The sequence below is a fragment of the Armigeres subalbatus genome, chromosome 2 (assembly GCF_024139115.2).
Source record: "Armigeres subalbatus isolate Guangzhou_Male chromosome 2, GZ_Asu_2, whole genome shotgun sequence".
NCBI lineage: Eukaryota > Metazoa > Arthropoda > Insecta > Diptera > Culicidae > Armigeres > Armigeres subalbatus.
The window spans coordinates 49,565,426-49,584,365 of record NC_085140.1 but is presented as its reverse complement, the minus strand read 5'-3'; the positions used below and the strand labels follow the sequence as shown (position 1 = coordinate 49,584,365).

Below are 18,940 nucleotides of genomic sequence, written 5' to 3'. Positions count from 1 at the left end.
ATGGACATTTATCGACGGTAATGTTATTAGAACATTTAACAACGAACGAAGCTCATGAATAATCCCTGGAAGATGACACTATTCAGTGCTGAATCGTAGGGTCGAACATAAAATCTTCGTTCTGACAGAGTTCTTAGACCGCACAGCCAAATGTACCAAGATGGGCTCTTCGTTTGACCTCATTATGGCAAAAATGGCTTTGTTCTACATTGCATATAGAATTGATTACGCTCTTCATCACAGCCGTAAATCTGTTCAGAAGCTCAATAAGCATACAATGTTTGTTGCTTTAAAAAAGATTTATAACAGGTTTATGTATAGTAATATGACCACCAATAAAACTGATTAATTAGGTGTTACTTTGGTCATTTAAAAAACAAAAAGTACGACGTAAATATCTGTGCAATATGACATTTCCGGTCTCTTTTACATGGCCGGATGGTTACTTTCTGTTCTTAATTTAGTAATCTTTCCGTTTGAAATAATTAGAAAATCAAGAATACAAAGTAGCCCCGGGGTCAAATTAACCGACAGTATGCAAATGTGGGCTTCATCGCGTGTGGTCCTCACTATTATGGATTTAAAGAACATTTACACAAGTTCTCTACGATATTTTTTTTCTGTGTTCTAGAATTTCAATTTGAATTTATTAGAACCTTCTCTGTTTTCCGACTTTTCAAGAGTACAAACTTACTGACATGAATAAAGATTCCTCAAAGAATCCATTAAGAAAAAAGGCTTAAATATTCCGAAAAGTGGACTTATCTTGACATGTTCATCCAGAATGGGTTTTTATGATCACACAAATTTATTTAGAGTAATGACATGAAAAATGTCATTCAAAATTGTCTTTATTGACTGTGGTTGCTATTTGCATACGAAATTATCTGTTGCGAAATTTGCTTATTTTTATGAAATTGTTCCTCATAATTTACTCATTTTCTTCAAAATAGTTGCTAGACCGCCGGAAATGATCCTTCATTATAACGATGCATAACATACATATTCACACAATTGTGAACAATTAGTTATTGTTCCAAATAAATCTTCAGTCATGGTAACATCATTTTCAAATCCAAATGATTGATGACTTTTGTGCGAGTGAACTCGTTTTGCGATTTTAAAGCAATGCATCGCACTTGAGTATTAAATGAGAAATCACATCGATTCACTCATTTATAATCGATTCGCTTTAAAAGCATTTTGAATCAATTGCGCGGAATTTTGTGTATACACAACTACAAGAAAACTCATTATTCTATGAGATAAACGTAAATAAACCGTTACAAAAAAAAACTGAAATAGTTCTTATATTCATATTAATCACTATTATTGATCAAGATTATAAAAATTGACTCACAGCTTTTTGCTTTGAATGTCTCTACCTCCATCGCAAACGTGAAGCTGCCGATGATTTTATCATCTGCAAACAACATTGTTTTAAAATACACTTTGAAGAACAAACTATTATCATTTCGAGCTAATTATCAATTTTTGAAATTTCATCCTTATTAAAAAGTACTTATTTGAATTGTAATTCACTACAAGAAATTATATAAAATCATTTGAACATCTTTCCTGCTATATCTCATCAGAAGACCATGTTCTGTATATTTTTCATGTTTTTAAACTGACATCACACCCCCAAAATTCAAAACAAAAACGCTCCCACATTCATTCCCAGAACGGCACCGGTGACACTCGTAAAATTAAACAACTTTCCACAAAACCTTCCCTTCGTGAAGGCAGCGCAGTATGTGGATAAGATTTTTCCTTGAATTTCCTCCACGCTTGGCTTTTCCCCTTTTTCTTTGGAGCCTACTTTACTTTCATTCGTCTCGGGCATCTCCATTTTCCATTCAGTAGGTACGCAAGTTAAACTTTATTTTCTTTCACTTTTTCATTCACCTGCTACGTTTGGACGGCGCCACATCGTAACCAGATTTTCCTTCCCGAATGTAATGTTTGTTGATGTTTTTCCCCGTTTATTCTGCGCCAGAGCACCCTTCGCCCGAATGTTCCACGTTTTCGGTGGCGACGGAAGCGGTGCGTAACTTTACACATTGTTAACCCGAATATATGTAATAAATACTGCAGAGTGCCTTCTGTTACCCGCGTACCAGACCAGACAGATACGTACTACGTACCCTTTCTGAATACTGTTGGCTGGGAGAGGTACACGGTAATAAATATGTAGGGTAATGTGCCTTCTTATGCTAAGAAAAAAGAAACTGGAGAAAGAGCTTTGCGGCCAAAATTGACAGCCGGAACAGAGCAATAAATAACTCGTAAGGGAAACGTCGTCACCGCCGTACGGCCTCCTCACGCACGTGACTTTACGCTGATCCTGCATCTTGGGTGGACAACGCTAAACGAATGATGGCGAGGATGATGGCGGGATTTTTCCAGGAAATTGCTTCGAGTGCCCTTGCCGGTAAGTGTGATTTTCTTTCCACTTTCTTTCTGTGTGTCAGTTTTGAGCTATTCGAACCGTTGGTTGGCGTGATTCGTTTTGCTGCGTGAACTCGGGTGATGCGTGCAGTGCCAACAACAACTGTGCTTTAGGTTACGTGAGTATTTCGGTGAAAACGGGATGATATTAATGTGAATTCCATCTGTAGGTATTCGATTTTTTTTTCAATCGGTTCGAAATTCAATAGCTCCATTCGTGTCATTTGATATCAGTTAAGGGTGTTTGTGGAAGTGATTTTTCACTATGCTCTGAATACAGCGATATTGCGCTTATTTTTATCGATTATTGATTATAGCTGGCATTGTTTTGCTGCAGTCTAATATGTATGTATTAGGAATGTTTTTTGTTTGTGCTAACCAAATAAAAGTTCATTATCTTTATTGTTTGATATCTAATGAGATCTAATATAATGGTATCGATTTAGAATCGTCAAGTTGTGACGTATCTTTCCCAGACATTTGTTAACATCAACCAAAGCATTCCAAAAAGTTGATTAAATATAAGGAAGACTTTGAAGGCTTTAGGATCGTAGATATGTATGAGCGCAAATGTTGAGATAACAACCCTTTGGCTATGAGTGTAGGCTTCAAAGCGTATACTCCACGGAGTTCTTGGATGACCTGAAACGGAACAATAATTCAATGCGTAGGTTTGAAATCATTTGATAGTTGTATCGATAGATATTTATTACCGTTTTCACTAATGAACTATCATGTTCTAGGTAATAAAACAGATTCATCATAGTCATGAATCTTTGGAATATTTTCATTGTTTTCATAAATCGAATAATTGAATAATTAACCTGTCATAAGACGAGTTTGAACAATCCCATTGAATTCCACCACTTAATTGTATCCTGACAGATACGTATTTCGACCTCAACAGTAAGGCCGTCTTCAGTGTCTTGTACTTGACTCGACTTTCGACTCGAAAGTCGAGTCAAGTACAAGACACTGAAGACGGCCTTACTGTTGAGGTCGAAATACGTATCTGTCAGGATACAATTAAGTGGTGGAATTCAATGGGATTGTTCAAACTCGTCTTATGACAGGTGAAAACATTCCACTAAAAAGCTCAAAATAATTTTCTTATGAATAATTAATATGAATACACATGTGTGTAATACGTGTTGGCTTGACAAATGGATTGTGAGTGATTTGACTATGCGTCCAATTTGGGAATCTGGGGCTCATTCAAGTTGCAAAGGCCGACGGAAGACCTTCGTAGCTTAGTTAGTTAAAGCACCAGTCTAGCGTACTGAGGGTCCTGGGTTCGAGTCCCTTCGAAGGAAAGTAGTTACCTCCAACACCTTTTTGCCTTTCTCGTACAACTAAGTTGTACCGAAAGGCTATCATTTCACTCCGAAAACGAACTTTTGATAGAAGCCTCTGAGACCCATAGTATTATATACCAATCGACTCAGCTCGACGAGCTGAGCACATGTCTGTCTGTCCGTGTGTATGTATGTGTGTATGTGTGTGTGTATGTGTGTGCGTATGTGTGTGCACAAAAGCTATGAAAAACATTAGCCAACTTTTCGTATAGTAATCCTTAACCGATTTTCTCGCAACAAGTTTCATTCGACAGGGGACAAAGCCTTGTTGATCACTATTGAATTTTATAACGATCGGTCATTGCGTTTGAAAGTTATGAAGAAAATGGTACATCGGACCATATATACTCCATATAAGGTTGGTGTCTCAACTAAATGCGAGAAAGGCACCATCAACGCTAGGTGGATTAATCTGGGTTTTATATCATAATCTTCCACATAACGTACATATTCACATTTGAGTTTTCAGAACATTGTAGTTAAAATTTATATTTATTCTGCAGTTTGCCGATATTTTATGGAACTCTAGACTAGGACTTCTCTCTCGCATCCTTCCTATAATTGCTGGATGCCGCTTTTGGATATATTTTCTACCGACACGCACATGCCTACCATGGTGTAATTTTTAAAGTTCAACTCACAGAATGATTCCAGGAGTCCCAGTAATCAGTTTCATTCCTAGGATTAAAATATTATGAGATTTTTTTTATTTCCCGTGTGGCCTTCCATGCTGACCATGCTGAAGGTGCCTGAGTTCGATTCTCGGTCCGGTCTAGGAAATTTGCGGGTTGAGCATTTTCTCGACTTCCCTGGGAATAAAAGTAATAAAAGTGTTAACCTCATGATATACGAATGCAAAATGGTAATTCGGCTTAAGTAGAAACCTCACAGTCAGTAACTGTGGCAGTGCTTAATGAACAATAACCTGCGAGGCGGCAATAATGTCCCAGTAATGTCAAGAGGAAGTGTTTCTAAAACGTTTAAATGACTTGACTTGACTTGACAAATAACTCCTCGTACTGCAAAGTTCTTAACTTTTTCCACTGCTTGCCCGGCTAACGCCAAGTTGGAGGGTTTATTCAATAATTTGGTCTAGTAGATGCTGATGTTAAGACCTATCATAAATGCTGATGTTAAGACTTATTATAGAGGAGCGTTCAACTAGGTATTTTAGTTTACTCAGAGTGTGGCGTTGAACAAGTAGGATAACATCATTACCTAAATCAAAGTCGTTCAGATGCTCTATGAATGTCGCACACAGTCAGATCCCTCTTTAAGCCAGCCAAGGGATACAAGTCTCTATAAGAAAGACAGAAAAAAAGATCCCTCTTCACTAAGACTTAAACAACGTCCTGTCCCAGTTGTTGCAGAGGATAACATGGCGTCAGCTTTGATCGTGCCGAGAAGTTGATATTACTGAAAGCATCTTTTCAGCTGATCAGTTAGGTCGGTAAGTTGTTGTAGTTTTCGGATCAATCCTTACTTCACTCAGGCGCTGTGATATATCGAAGAAGATGTAAACATCGCCAGAAGTTGAGGCTTTTCCCTCTTCGTCTTTCTGGTGTGGTGTGGACACACTTGTCTATCCCATCGGCAGTAGCAAAACTATTAGATCTTTTACGTAGTTCAATTTTGGTCTATCCTGGCCTGGAATCCGGAAGTTGAGATTATTCATGAAATTCGAAGTGGCAAAGGATGTAATCGATCATTTAGTAATCTGCGTTCGATCATTTAGTAGTTTGCTTAGCTTGATTGACTGTACCCATCGTAGTTGCTAGTCGTGATTGGCCGAGAAACAACAAATAATGCACAGCTCACCAATTGAATCATTTTCTCGGGACTAGAAAGCTTTTTTCACCGTACATGCTTCGGAGTTTCTTAAATTCAAGACCAATAACGATGCTGCCCACCTCCTCACACCCAATTAGGATAAGGAGAGGAGAATTAGTTCGACACTCATTGATACAAGAGACCGAGGAATCCTCTGCATCTCCATGAGCGCACTGGAAAGGAATAGTATGTTAGTTGGGAAGGAAACATATTGGAAATCGCCTTGGTAAGCGACTAATTATTTCTTTTGAACGACGCCATATTCATGATGATATAAAAACGAAAAACCAGTGCGTGTATTACATATTTTCCCGAAGACTGATTCGATATCTTAACTACTAACTACTAACTCACTTACCCGATGGCTACTGCAAACTCCTGCGTCCAATCATTTAGTAGTTTGTCAATAACTCACTCCAGAGGCTAAACTTCAAAATGTATTATATGGTGGATTTCTAGTGCAAAAGTTTATCTACAACTCTGCCTAACAGTTCGTTGTTTGAATTGCACTAATAACGGAGCTATAGCGCTAGTAGCAGTAATTTATACTAAATGATTTAAATTTGCCTATCATTTAGTATGAGTTACGGCCGCCAGCGCTTTAACTCCTTCAATAGTGGAATTCGAACATCAACTTGTTAGGCAGAGTTGTAGAAAAACCTTCGCACTAGAAGTCCACCAAACAACACGTTTCGAAATTAAGTCTCTGTGATGAAATATTGGCAAACTACGAAATGATCGAACGTAGATTACTAAATGATCGATAACATCCCTGGTTTCTACACTGTTCAGTTTTTGCGCATCTCGACAGGTTGAGACCTGCAAAAAGATTAGGTAGAACTAACAGAGAAGCTTCACACTTGTATGACGCGGAGGTGGAGCAACTAAACAGTGGGAGGTATGTTTGTATTGGTGCGGTGGACAACTCAAAGGTAATACGATGCCTATCAACTAACTAATATTCCTTCCTGCGATTTTTGTGGAGACGCATAGGTAAACACGGGTTTCGAATTTCATGAGCCACCTACTAATATTTCTTCCATTTCCCTAATCAACTGCAAGGACGTGGCCGGTGCCGAGTTCAATCATTTGAATGCTGAATGAATGAAACATGCACACGGAGAAAATTTGACCAATCGCATTTAGCCATTCAGTTTATTAAATGTGCAATTTAACTGATTCTGGTCAATCATGGTCAACAGTCGGTCAAACTAAATCCAAGAATCAACCTTTTTGCCTTTAGCGTATACTAAGTATACGTAAGGGCTATAGGATCACTCCAAAACCGAACTTTTGATAGAAGGCTCGGTGACCCATAGTGTTATATACCAATCGACTCAGCTCGACGAATTGAGATGATGTCTGTATGTGTGTGTACCAAAAAATGTGAGACACACTTTTTGTGCTTAGCATTATCCGATTTGCTTGCAACAGGTTGCATCAGGAATTCTTCCTAATTTTTCGCTATTGAAAATTGGGCCAATCGGTAATTGCGTTCTGGAGTTATTAGAAAAACATTGGTTTTTCCCCATTTTTCCCAAGGGTCCCAAGGGTTGGAAAAATAATCAAAATCGAAGATTTTTTTTTATTTTTAAAACTGCTGCAATGAATGCAATGAACGCAAATAAATGTGAATAGATGGAAATAATTGAATCTATCTCCCTAAACAGCAATTTTGACCTCTTTTATGTGCTTTTTTTGTTACATTTTATAATACACGAGAAAGGCACCATCACCGCTAGGTGGATTATTCTGGTTTTTTTTTGCTAAGTTTCAGTATTTAGTTTCAATTTAAGGATTGTTGGCGGGGTTGAATAGTTTGACCAAAATTCATTCGGCCGAAAACCAAAGCCATTTAGCCGAAAAACACGTTAGGCAGATAGATATTGAGCCAAATTCCATTTGGCAGAATCGGTTATTACGCCAAAAACCGACATATGACCGAAAGAACATATGGCTGAACTGGTAATTTGACCGAAAAAGTCATTTGACAGAATACTTTATTTGCTCGAAATGGCCTTTTGACAGAAAAGGTCTTTTGAGCGAAAATGTTATTGGGCAGAATAGGTCATATGGCTGAAATGTCGTTCTACGCAATATCTCGAACAGTAAATGGTAACAGATTAATATCAGAACTAGTTATTCTGTTACAGCAATTTTTCATAACAGAGATGGTTATAAAACATGTAACATTAGTAGTTAAAATAACAAAAATTGTAAAAAAAAATCTTATAGTTTTAACAAAATCGTTACTAAATATGTTTTCAATAGAACGAAACTATAACACGATGTGTTACATATAAAGTGATGAAAATAACTAAAATTATTACAATTTATATGTTTGAAAAGAACAAAGTTGAAACTTGTAGTATTGCTATTCATAATTATTATACCACATTGTGTTATAATCATGTTATGACTATCATGAAATTATTTTTTCAAAAAAAAAAAATATGTATATAATAAAACTATTGATATAATTTTGTTATGCCTAACTAATCGGGATGTCATACGGTCGAAAACGTCGATTGACCGAACAGGTCCTATCGTCGAAAATGTAGTTTGACCGAAAAAGTCGTTGAGCCGAATAAGCCATTTAAACGAAAATGCCATGTGGTCGAAATCATCGTTTGGCAGTAGGGGTAATTTAGCCAAAAGTGTCATTTGTACGTATAGTACGAGAGGCGAAGATCGAATAAGCCAATATGCAGATGTGAATTTTTCTCTGCTCCTATTCTTTTTCATAATTTAACTGTAATAAATGTTATTTTTTGTCAATGTGAATGTGAAAAACTGTTTGTAAAAAAAAAATACTCAACAACATCCGGTTTAAATTTGGAGAAAACACGAAGAAAATCTTAAAAAGTAGCAAGATTGACGACTAGCACCAAACTGTTGATTGGCTTCACAAGCTCCTCTCCTGCTCACCAAGTTCTGCTAAATTTGTGGGTGTAGGTACCATTAGTTCCTGGAGATATCCTTTTGGAAGAATTAAAAGAAAATGAATCAGATGCGTCACCAAGTCGTCAACTGTATTTACGTTCCTGAGTTCAAGCGCTTTTTGAAGATTTTCGATCACGCTGCCGATGAAATGCAAAGTCCTCTGGAATTTTTGCTTTATATTCAAATGATCAGATCTTGGTAAATGACAGCAGTACTGAGATTTTCATTTTCATTGAGAGAGGTCACGCGATATTTACATTTCACCCTCTCCCGCTTTCATGAATAACATAAACAATGAAAGGAATTCCACCAAATTTTCACGGATTTTTATTTCATGAAAGCGCGTTAAACTATATAAGCAAGCTGTTTCTTTTTCAATAATGTAACTTCTAACTAAAAAATCAGGAACAATATTATCCTTTCATTGACTAGTCATCGTTATTTGCGCATATCTTTTAAAACTATTTAGAAATTTAGATTTCAAAACATAGCAACATTCCCATCATGACTGCTTGTGGATTGAACTTTTTTAAATTATTTTGAATCGGGAAGTGCGAAATGAAAGACGATGAGTGAGAAGTGTGAAGTGCGAAATGAGAAAAAAGTGAGATATGAGAAGTGAGAAATGAAGAGTGAGATGCTAGAAGTCTAACATCGTACTTCTCACTTAGCACTTCTCAATTTTCGCAGTGAGGAGTAAGAAGCGAGAAATGAGGAATGAGAAGTGAGATGTGAAAAATGTGTTTCCACGGTGAGAAGTGGGTCATCTCACTTCTTACTTATCACTTCTCGCTTTTTACAGTGAGAAGCGAGAAGGGAGAAATGTGAGGTAAGCATGATGTGAGGCGTATAACTTCTCACTCCTTGTTTCGCCCTTCTTATTCCCCATTTCCTATTTCTCACTGTGAAATATGAGATGTGAGAAAAGACGTCTTATTTATTATTTCGCATTATTCAATTCGCACTTCTCACTTCTTACTTCTCATTCCGCATATCTCTTTTTTACATCCACTACTCGATTATCATTATTCACTTCCAGGGAATCAATATTCGAGCAATACCTGACAATATAGCCGTTGTCGTCAACAAAGTTTGTTACTGAGAACCTCGCAACAAGCCTTTATCAGAACCCAAACACAATACGACAAGAATCGTTCGCCTTTCCGAGAATACGATGCTTATTTTGAAATCATTGTTAGATTATCAAATATTTCCATAAAAGCAGGAGCTTTGATAGCATAAATTCGAATTTTGTTATACAGCTAATGCAAAATAACGGGATGAAAAGTTAGCAACAAAATTGTCTTCTTTTTGTTACTGAATTTTTTTTCGAATCTTTGTTAATATTATCATCAACTAAAATAAAGCTTTGTCGTTGATTCTCTGATCACTTTACTATTGCTACCCGACTAGAAGAGCATAACAGAAACTGAACACAATTTTAACATATTATGATATTTATAACTTATTTTGATACAATTTTGTTCTTATTAGCCGTTGTCTTTCAAATGTTGTAACAGGGTTTTATCATATTATGATCTGAAAAATGCGTAACACCGAATTGCCCAACAGTAGGCAATTAAAATAGATGTATCAAAGTCTTTCAGCCATAGATATCACAACGCTGATATAATTCGAAAAGGTTGCCTAATTTGTAATATTTTTTTGTGTAAAGTTCCATGTTCTTGACAAATATTCTTATTCATTTCTAATTGTTGATCACAATCTGGAGATCTATCACGATCTGTAGAAAAAAATCAACTGCATAGAAACAATATATTTTGTAACTGGTTCTGTTATAAATTTCTAACAAAATATGATATATTTGTGATAAAATTGTAACAAAATTTGATAGTTTTTTGTTTCCAGTAGTGTAATTTTTGATAGAAATTTAGATATTTTAACAACATCCTGCACCATGTTCCTAACAAATTTTGTTATAAAAATTTAGTATAACATAATAACATATGTTGATATAATTTTGATATGACCTTCTAGTCGGGTAGAATAAACGACATTACCGGTCGTATAAGCCGTTCGGCCAAAAACAACATTTTTGTACATATAACCTGGCCGAACGACACTTTTGGGTTGACCCATATAGCCATATAGCCAAATGTCATTTTTCGACAAATGGGATTTTCTGTCAAATACCATCCGGCCAAACTACTTTATCAGCTAAATAATCTATTCCAGTGGTGTTCAGCACTTTGGGCGTTTTTCTCCTTAATTTGCTTCTCACACAATAAAAATGAGCTTTGACCATACAAATTAGTACTTGGTAGAAAGCGCTCAAATGTATCTATCTGCTGAGGGTAATAAAACGGATATCGGTGTTCAATCCGCCCGGTACGAAACGATCAAAGCAAAACAAAGGTGCGGCCCGCGGGCCGCACTGTAATTTTACTTTGATCAAGTCGTACGGAGTGATTTTGAAACTAAAATTCGTTTTAATATCCTCAGCTGATAGATATAGTTGAAAGCTTTCGTTCAAGTACTAAATTGTAGGGTGAAAGCTCATTTTTATTGTGTGACAAGTAAATTAAGGGAAAAAACGCCCAAAATGCTGAGCACCACTGATCTATTCAGTCAAACGCCATTTTCTTTTTATATGATCCGTTCGGCCAAATGACATTTTCGGTTAATTGACTTCGGCAAAATGAGTTATATTTGTTCGACCAAATGGTATTGTCGGATTCTCTGGATGTGATACACTGCGCGGCTTTATGTTCCCAAACTTGCACAAAACTTCACGCGGCGAATCACTGTCGAAAGGTACGGCCCCGCCAGGCGATACACCGCAATGCTATTCAGCCATAAGAATCAAGTAAACGGGGTGCAGCAAGCGCGGCGGTACCTTTCCTGAAGGGTACGCCGCGTGCAATTTTGAGAAAATCAGTCAATATATTCGCCGAGCAAACAATGTTCAATGTTTAGCCAAATGAATTTCAGCCGAACGGCCCTTCCCGATTGTTGGCAGATTTCGCAGGGTGCAAAATACCTGTTGCCAGGGATTGTTGTACACAAAATGTCGACTGTGACGTAACTATTCTACATTTTTTATCGATATCGAACCTTGTTCAATTCCTTCCTTGAAAACATCACTAGGACAAACTAGAGCGTTGGTTCTGCTTAGGAAACAAAAGCGCCTCCTAACTTTGACGTGCATGCTTCTAATCCGTATGGGCGTCCCATAAACGCATTAGTTTTTAAATTTGATATTTTGTTTGACGTTTTTGACGTTTGACGTTTTTGACAATATTTAAGTAAGTGATAGATTTTTCTTTCCATACTGCTCGACACGTATACTGGAAGTGAATTTGATGCGAGAAGTTATGGTAAAAATGTCCGATGGAAAGCTCTACTTTATATCTTATTTCATGCACAGCCCCTCACGAGCAATATTGACATAAAAACAGGGATAAGAAGTGCAGCTACAATGTGGGTCATGTTGTCTAATGACTGTTTAATGGCACTTTGCTCGTGAAAAGATAACAAATCAATATGTTTTCATACTAATCTATGTATGGGCCAATTTGATAAAGAATATTCTCGATTACTGAGTCGACACGGTTTGTTAATAATAAAAGCCGCTACATGCTATATTGTGCGAAAAATTGGGTGGTTCTTCACGGAACGTCATTCTTTTGTCTTAGTGCATAACGGCCTCTATTTCCAAAGTAACCCGACTAGAAGAGCATAACAGAAACTGAACACAATTTTAACATATTATGATATTTATAACTTATTTTGATACAATTTTGTTCTTATTAGCCGTTGTCTTTCAAATGTTGTAACAGGGTTTTATCATATTATGATCTGAAAAATGCTTAACACCGAATTGCCCAACAGTAGGCAATTAAAATAGATGTAGCAAAGTCTCTCAGCCATAGATATCACAACGCTGATATAATTCGAAAAGGTTGCCTAATTTGTAATATTTTTTTGTGTAAAGTTTCATGTTCTTGAAAAATATTCTTATTCATTTCTAATTGTTGATCACAATCTGGAGATCTATCACGATCTGTAAAAAATTACAACTGCACAGAAACAATATATTTTGTAACTGATTCTGTTATAAATTTCTAACAAAATATGTTATATTTATGATAAAATTGTAACAAAATTTGATAGTTTTTTGTTTCCAGTAGTGTAATTTTTGATAGAAATTTAGATATTTTAACAACATCCTGCACCATGTTCCTAACAAATTTTGTTATAAAAATTTAGTATAACATAATAACATATGTTGATATAATTTTGATATGACCTTCTAGTCGGGAATACACTTCAATAAACAAATAATATAGAAAATATTGACAGAATAACGCGTAAAATAAACACTTTTTGAGCAAATGATTCAAATCCGGTCTGATTCAATAAATATACATTATAAAGCGGTTAAAACACTATCAAGCACACACTTTGTTCTAAAATCGAGAAGTAGAAAACGCACTCATTTTTTATTGGAAGAGTAAATGATCTGTTCCCAAAATCTGAATTTTGAAGAATGGCCATTTTTGCATGAGACGAGCAGAAACGTGTTTGCAAATTGCAACTAATAGGCTGTACTGATAAACAATACAAAGGTGCATTAAAGTCATTCTGCTAACAAAATAAGATGTCTTCTATCGTTTCAACATTTATCATAAACACAGAAAACACGTTCTAACAAAAATCTGCTTTAGTACACCACTAGCAGAAAACAAACTTAAATTTCTATAACGAAAACCACTCACCTTGGTAAATTGCTCGAAAATTGGATCCCGTAAAAACTCGGAACATGAAAACGATAACGCTGAGCACAAGTGGAAGTTGGGATTATATTCAAACGCTGATTGAACCATGCTATTGCAGCACCTGGAACGTTGTTGGCATCCTCGTTCCCCTTCCTGGTACGGAACGAGGTAAATGACGGCAAGAGGTGTTGCTGGTTCCTGTTTTTCCATTTTTTTTCTCCACCGGAGATTTTCTCACATGGTGGCTTGATGTCGGATGATCCATTTTTTTTTCTGTGTGTGCTGCTTTGAGCTACTATCATCAGTGAGGTGACCTGATTTTTCCCCCCACACAGTTCGTTGATCGAACGTCGACCGGGATAGGAATTGCGATAAAATTTGAACCGATTCGAGACGTGTCGCAGATCCTTGATTCGAGCCGAGCATGAAAAATAGAACAAAATATTTTGTATTCTGTTTGTGTTCCATTATGTTAACATTGCCGTTTGATCTTTGTGTGCCAATCCGGTGACATGTTGCACCGGACGAAATTGCTTCGATATAGCTACGTGGATATGATGCGATATGGGGAAAATTAGAAGATGTTTTTAAACAGTCGGACGATAAATTTGTGGTCATGCATGTCCTACTCTTAAATATTTCAGTTTAACATTACAGAAGAACAACTACTTCAGAGTAAGAAATAAAAAAACGCTTTTTAGAAGGTTCCATGATATTTGCGTCAACTTGATTCTAGGCACATAAGTTCTATTTGTTACTTCAGTCTCACAAATAATTGAAACATCGCATTATTGGTTTAGTTCCTCTAAGCCAACGTGCCGTTTCGATTTGTTGTGAGACTGGAAATCCGTTATTTAGGACTGTTGAGTTTACATCCCTGCTTATGTTTGGGCCTATTATTTGTCTTTAGTTAATGATCCAGCCCAGCTATTTACTTTGTTACTTACGCATCCCAGGTCCCCCATACCGCGGAAAAATGTCCCGAAAGCTTCAGTATCACGAAAATGTGTTCCCTCCCGAGACAGGCCATGGTGTGTTTCCTGCTTTCGTTCGTAACGTACGTGTGAGTGTATTACACTGATTAAAGTGAATTCAATTTTAAGCTAAAGTTAATGGAAAAATAATCCTTGTGAAATCAATTTTCTTGGCCCGTCTACGTTCGTGTTGCTGGCTCGTTTCATTTCGTTCTCGTTTATTTGCGAAATGGACACAGCGAGGTTTCACCCGAGAGCAGCAATCTTTCGGTTATCTCGCTTCAAAGAAATAACGCGAGGAAGCGTGTTGGATGCGAGGACAATTTCTCCGATTGAACGTTTCGAGACTTCTGCTGTGATGGGCAGGAGCAGTACGAACGACAACAGCAACACGGAGGAGTGAATTAATTAACGGAACGGTTCATACTCAGCTGTAATGTGGCATAATCATTATTTTGATCCACCTGCTGGGAGGCTGGATTATCCTACATCTCCGGGTGGCCTTGGAATCTATTACATCTTCTAAGACAACCAATGCCAAAGGGAAGACGTTTACTCACAGTGGGATACATTTAGAAGCCGTTTCGTCAATTAGTCATGACCCCGATTGCTGTCAGCATGCAGCTTCTGGCGTTTTTGATGCAAAGTCATTCGATCATCTATTTGGATCTAGTCGGGAGTTACCGAGCAGCTACTGAATTATGTCTGATTATGTTGATGTTTCGGATGTTTCAAAAGATTCGAAAAATTTAAGACAGCATATAACGAATATTGCCTTCAAAGATTTAAAGAACCCATAGTGATTCGGATTCATAGTAGGTATACATATGTACAATAGTGGAAATTTATCTATTGTGATGAGAAGCTATATTGCCCAGTATTGAAACAAAAGCATTATTTATTGGGGTATTGAAGACAATAATTTCTAACTTACTTGGAAAACATTCAAAACGATTAAAAATTCACATTTTCACTATTTTGCATTATTAAGTCCCGGACTCGTATCGAAAATAAACCATTTATTTTCTATTGACATGTCTATAGATAATCATTAAGTTATCATGCTTTTACAAACAAAACTTGATAATTTCATAAAAAGATTCCCGACATATTAATTAATAATAATTTGGACCCTCCTTAGCCGTGCGGTAAAACGCGCGGCTACAAAGCAAGACCATGCTGAGGGTGGCAGGGTTCGATTCCCGGCGTCAAACTAGGCAATTTTTGGTTTGGAAATTATCTCGTCTTCCGGGAGCATAAAAGTATCATCGTGTTAACCTCATGATATCTTCTTCATCTTCTTATTGGCATTACATCCCCGCACTGGGACAAAGCCGCCTCGCAAACTTAGTGTTCACTTGGCTTAGAAACCTCGCAGTTAATAACTGTGGAAGTGTTTAATGAAAACTAAGCTGCAAGGCGGCTGTGTCGGGGGGGGGGGGGGCTGGAGGAGGAGGCTATGTAATGCCAATAAGAAGAAAGAAGGAATATTTTCGTAATATGTATCCGAGTGAGATTACTCTACCATAATTGGCATTTGAATTAAATGAAATAAATATGTTGGAGGCTCACTCCATATGGATTTTATTAGCAGCCGAAAGTATTAGTACACGCCAGTTTTCCGTTTTAAGATCGTTTTGTTACTGGATGAAAGCCTTTGTACGATCGAAATTATGGTGACATTGGTTCCATAGTTTCCATCAAGATCCTTAAATGTTTTGGATCCTCCGATTTTGCCAGGACAATGTTGCTCATCTCGATTACTTGAAGAAGGTTGGTTTTCATTGCCTCCTTCAAAGAATTTTGCCTGTAATTAGTCCGTACTGACTGAGAATGGCAGTCGTTTATCACACAAGTTGCTAAGGAATGGACAAGTGCTCTGTTTCAGCACCTCGTCGTAATGCAGCAAGAGCTCCATATGAGGCACTTCCAAGGATCCGGTCGCGATGAGCATTTTTTCAACCCTCTCAATCATTCACCCATCAATACGGGTCGTATGACACTTTGGAATTAGGGTTATCCGTTTGAAGTAGCAACCCTATAACCAGAGACCGGCGGAGTGAAAAACTGTCGAAATGGCAACGTATGAAAATGCATAAAATCGTGAAAATAACACTGGAAGCCCTTGAACTTTTTGCTTGCTTCTTATGGATGCAAAATGTAAACATGTCGAATAGGAACCGGCACCGTCAAAAGTGACGGTTCGATTGGAAACAGGATGGCGTCTTCGCCGAACTCTTATTCTAGTATTTCTAGTTAGGAGGACTTTCACCGGGATCGGACAATTTTGAAGAGGCCCTCTTTAGCCGTGTGGTAAGATGAGCGGCTACAAAACGAGACCATGCTCAAGGTGGCTGGGTTCGACAACCGGTCCGGTCTAGCAAATTTTCGGGTTGGAAATGGTAACTTTGCTTAGAAACCTTGCAACTGCTGTGGAAGTGCTGAGCTTGCGGCAATGTCCCATTCAAAGTTTTAAAATTTGACGAGAAAAGTTGAAAAATTATCAAAATTCCTATTATATTCGGGCGAGTTCGCAGGAAACCCAATGCGATCGCACAAAAAATGATCTAGAGTGCGGCGCCGCAAGGATCTCAACAATTGACAGTTAGAATGCAAAATAATACAACCCCGAGCAAGGTCGTGTACTTTCAACTAGCATACATACAATAAATTGAGTAATTGGACATTTGAACACTTTCACACTTATATGTCCTAGACAGTTGCCATTTCTCTGGTTGCCCTCTACACATTCTGTCTGTTGATTAATAATTTAATATGTGTTTAATGCTGAGATCAGCGTTGCCAAATTGGCACTTGGTGAGGCGTCTTTTTCAAGTAGATGTTCATGAGCTAGTACCTATGATAATATGTCCGATTTGTTAATTTTGGACTTTGAACCGATTCTGGGTTATCCAAGCTGTCCATGACTCAAGATCCACAGACGTGAGGCAAACTTTTTTTTAGTACTCAAAGCTTCAATATACGTTTAATTATATGCATAACATCTCCTGGGAGGTCAACGGATATCATATGATAGTTTTGGGATATTCTAGGTCATCCAAACTTTCCTTGAGTTCGGCACTCGAGATCTACAGTTGCTTGGAAGCTTTTTTCGATATTCGAAGCTGAGAGGTCAACAGAATCTTAAGATAGTTTTGAAAAATTCTGGGTAATCTGAAATGTCCTTGAAATCGAGACTAAAGATCTAAAGCTGCAAGAAAATCATTTTTCAGTACTCACAGTTTCAATAAGCATTCAATTATATCCTTTACTCCTCCTGGGAGATCAACAGACATCGTAAAATAGTTTTGAGATATTCTGTCCTTGAGTTCTGAACTTAAGATCTTCAATTGCAAGAAAATTGTTTTTAGTACTCAAAGCTTCGATATGTATTATACTATATCCATTACACCTCATGGGAAGTCAACAGATGTCGTAAGATAGTTTTGGGATAGTCTGGGTTATACTATCCTTGAGTTCAGGACTTGAGATCTACAGCTGCAAGTAAATCCTTTTTCAATACATAAAGCTTCAATATGCAATCAATTGTATCCATTACAGGCATCGTAAGATAGTTTTGGGATATTCTGGGTAATCCATACTGCCCTTGAGATCAGGACATAAGATCTACAGCTGCAAGAAAACCTTTTTTTCAGTACTCAAAACTTCAATGTGCATTCTACTATATTCGGGACATTCTTTTTTTTTAACGGAGGTTATGGAAATCTACAACCAGACACTTGCGGAGGCAAACCCAGATAGTGTTGGGATGGGATAACCACTCCCGACCCACTAAGACCAACTCCTTCCTCTGACAGGGCTGGTAGCGATGAATGCCGTTCAAAATAGTGACTTTAGTGACCAACGATGACGAAAAAGTGACTTTTAATATGCAGAAAAAGTGACAAAAAAATGACTTTTGCATGAAGTTTTAAACTACTTATAGAACTACGGTATAATTGTATATTGCAAACTAGTGTTTTATTTTTGAAATCTTAACTGGCCACGCCCATTTTCATCGTAAGAAGGGAGAGGATGGAAGCAAGAAGCCAGGTACTGCGACACTCTCATAAGTAGCTCGGAGTTGGATATTGAGGATGATATTCGTTAGATCAGTCAGAAGCTAGTAATGTGACCATGGTACCTCATATTAAGTAACACCCACGAGAAGGTTTTTACCTGGCGTCAAGGGAACGGGTAATGTGTTACAAGTTGTATCACAAAATTATGTGTAATATGAGCTCAAGATTTTCTGTATAACAGCTAAAGAATGATATAAAATTATCTAACTGATTTCCTAGACGGTAAACTATTTAAACTCGCAAGGCTTATAAATCTTTGGTAGAACCATTTGTTTGAGATATATAAAGTAATTAAAATAATGAAATTTGAAAAATACGATTTTATCTGTTAACCGTAGTTTAATAACAAATTTAAATGATGTTTTTGAGATTTTGAGCTCGACGTGGCATTCTGAGGAAAAAAATGATAATCCAATAAAACCATGATCTCTTATTAGAAATCCAAAAATTTTAATAAACTTTCGTTTCTAAATGGCAGACTTTAGTATTAAAGTAATTAAAAATAGTTGGCCAAATAATCTCGAGGTCAAAAAATCTTTTAAATCTAATTAGTTTTTTGTTTTTTT

At 37.0% G+C, this 18,940-nt stretch overlaps 1 protein-coding gene across 9 annotated transcripts in view; it reads left to right on the top strand.

Annotated features, from left to right (window-relative positions):
• Nucleotides 1-18,940, top strand: part of LOC134218558 (talin-2) — a 192,875-nt gene that overhangs the window by 97,792 nt on the left and 76,143 nt on the right. Inside the window, exon 2 of one of the 9 annotated variants that reach the window (XM_062697701.1) lies at nt 1,943-2,434. The exons of the other annotated variants lie outside the window; for them this stretch is intronic. The gene's annotated coding sequence lies outside the window, so the exon portion shown is untranslated. The remainder of the gene's footprint in view (nt 1-1,942; nt 2,435-18,940) is intronic. 9 annotated transcript variants of the gene reach the window in all.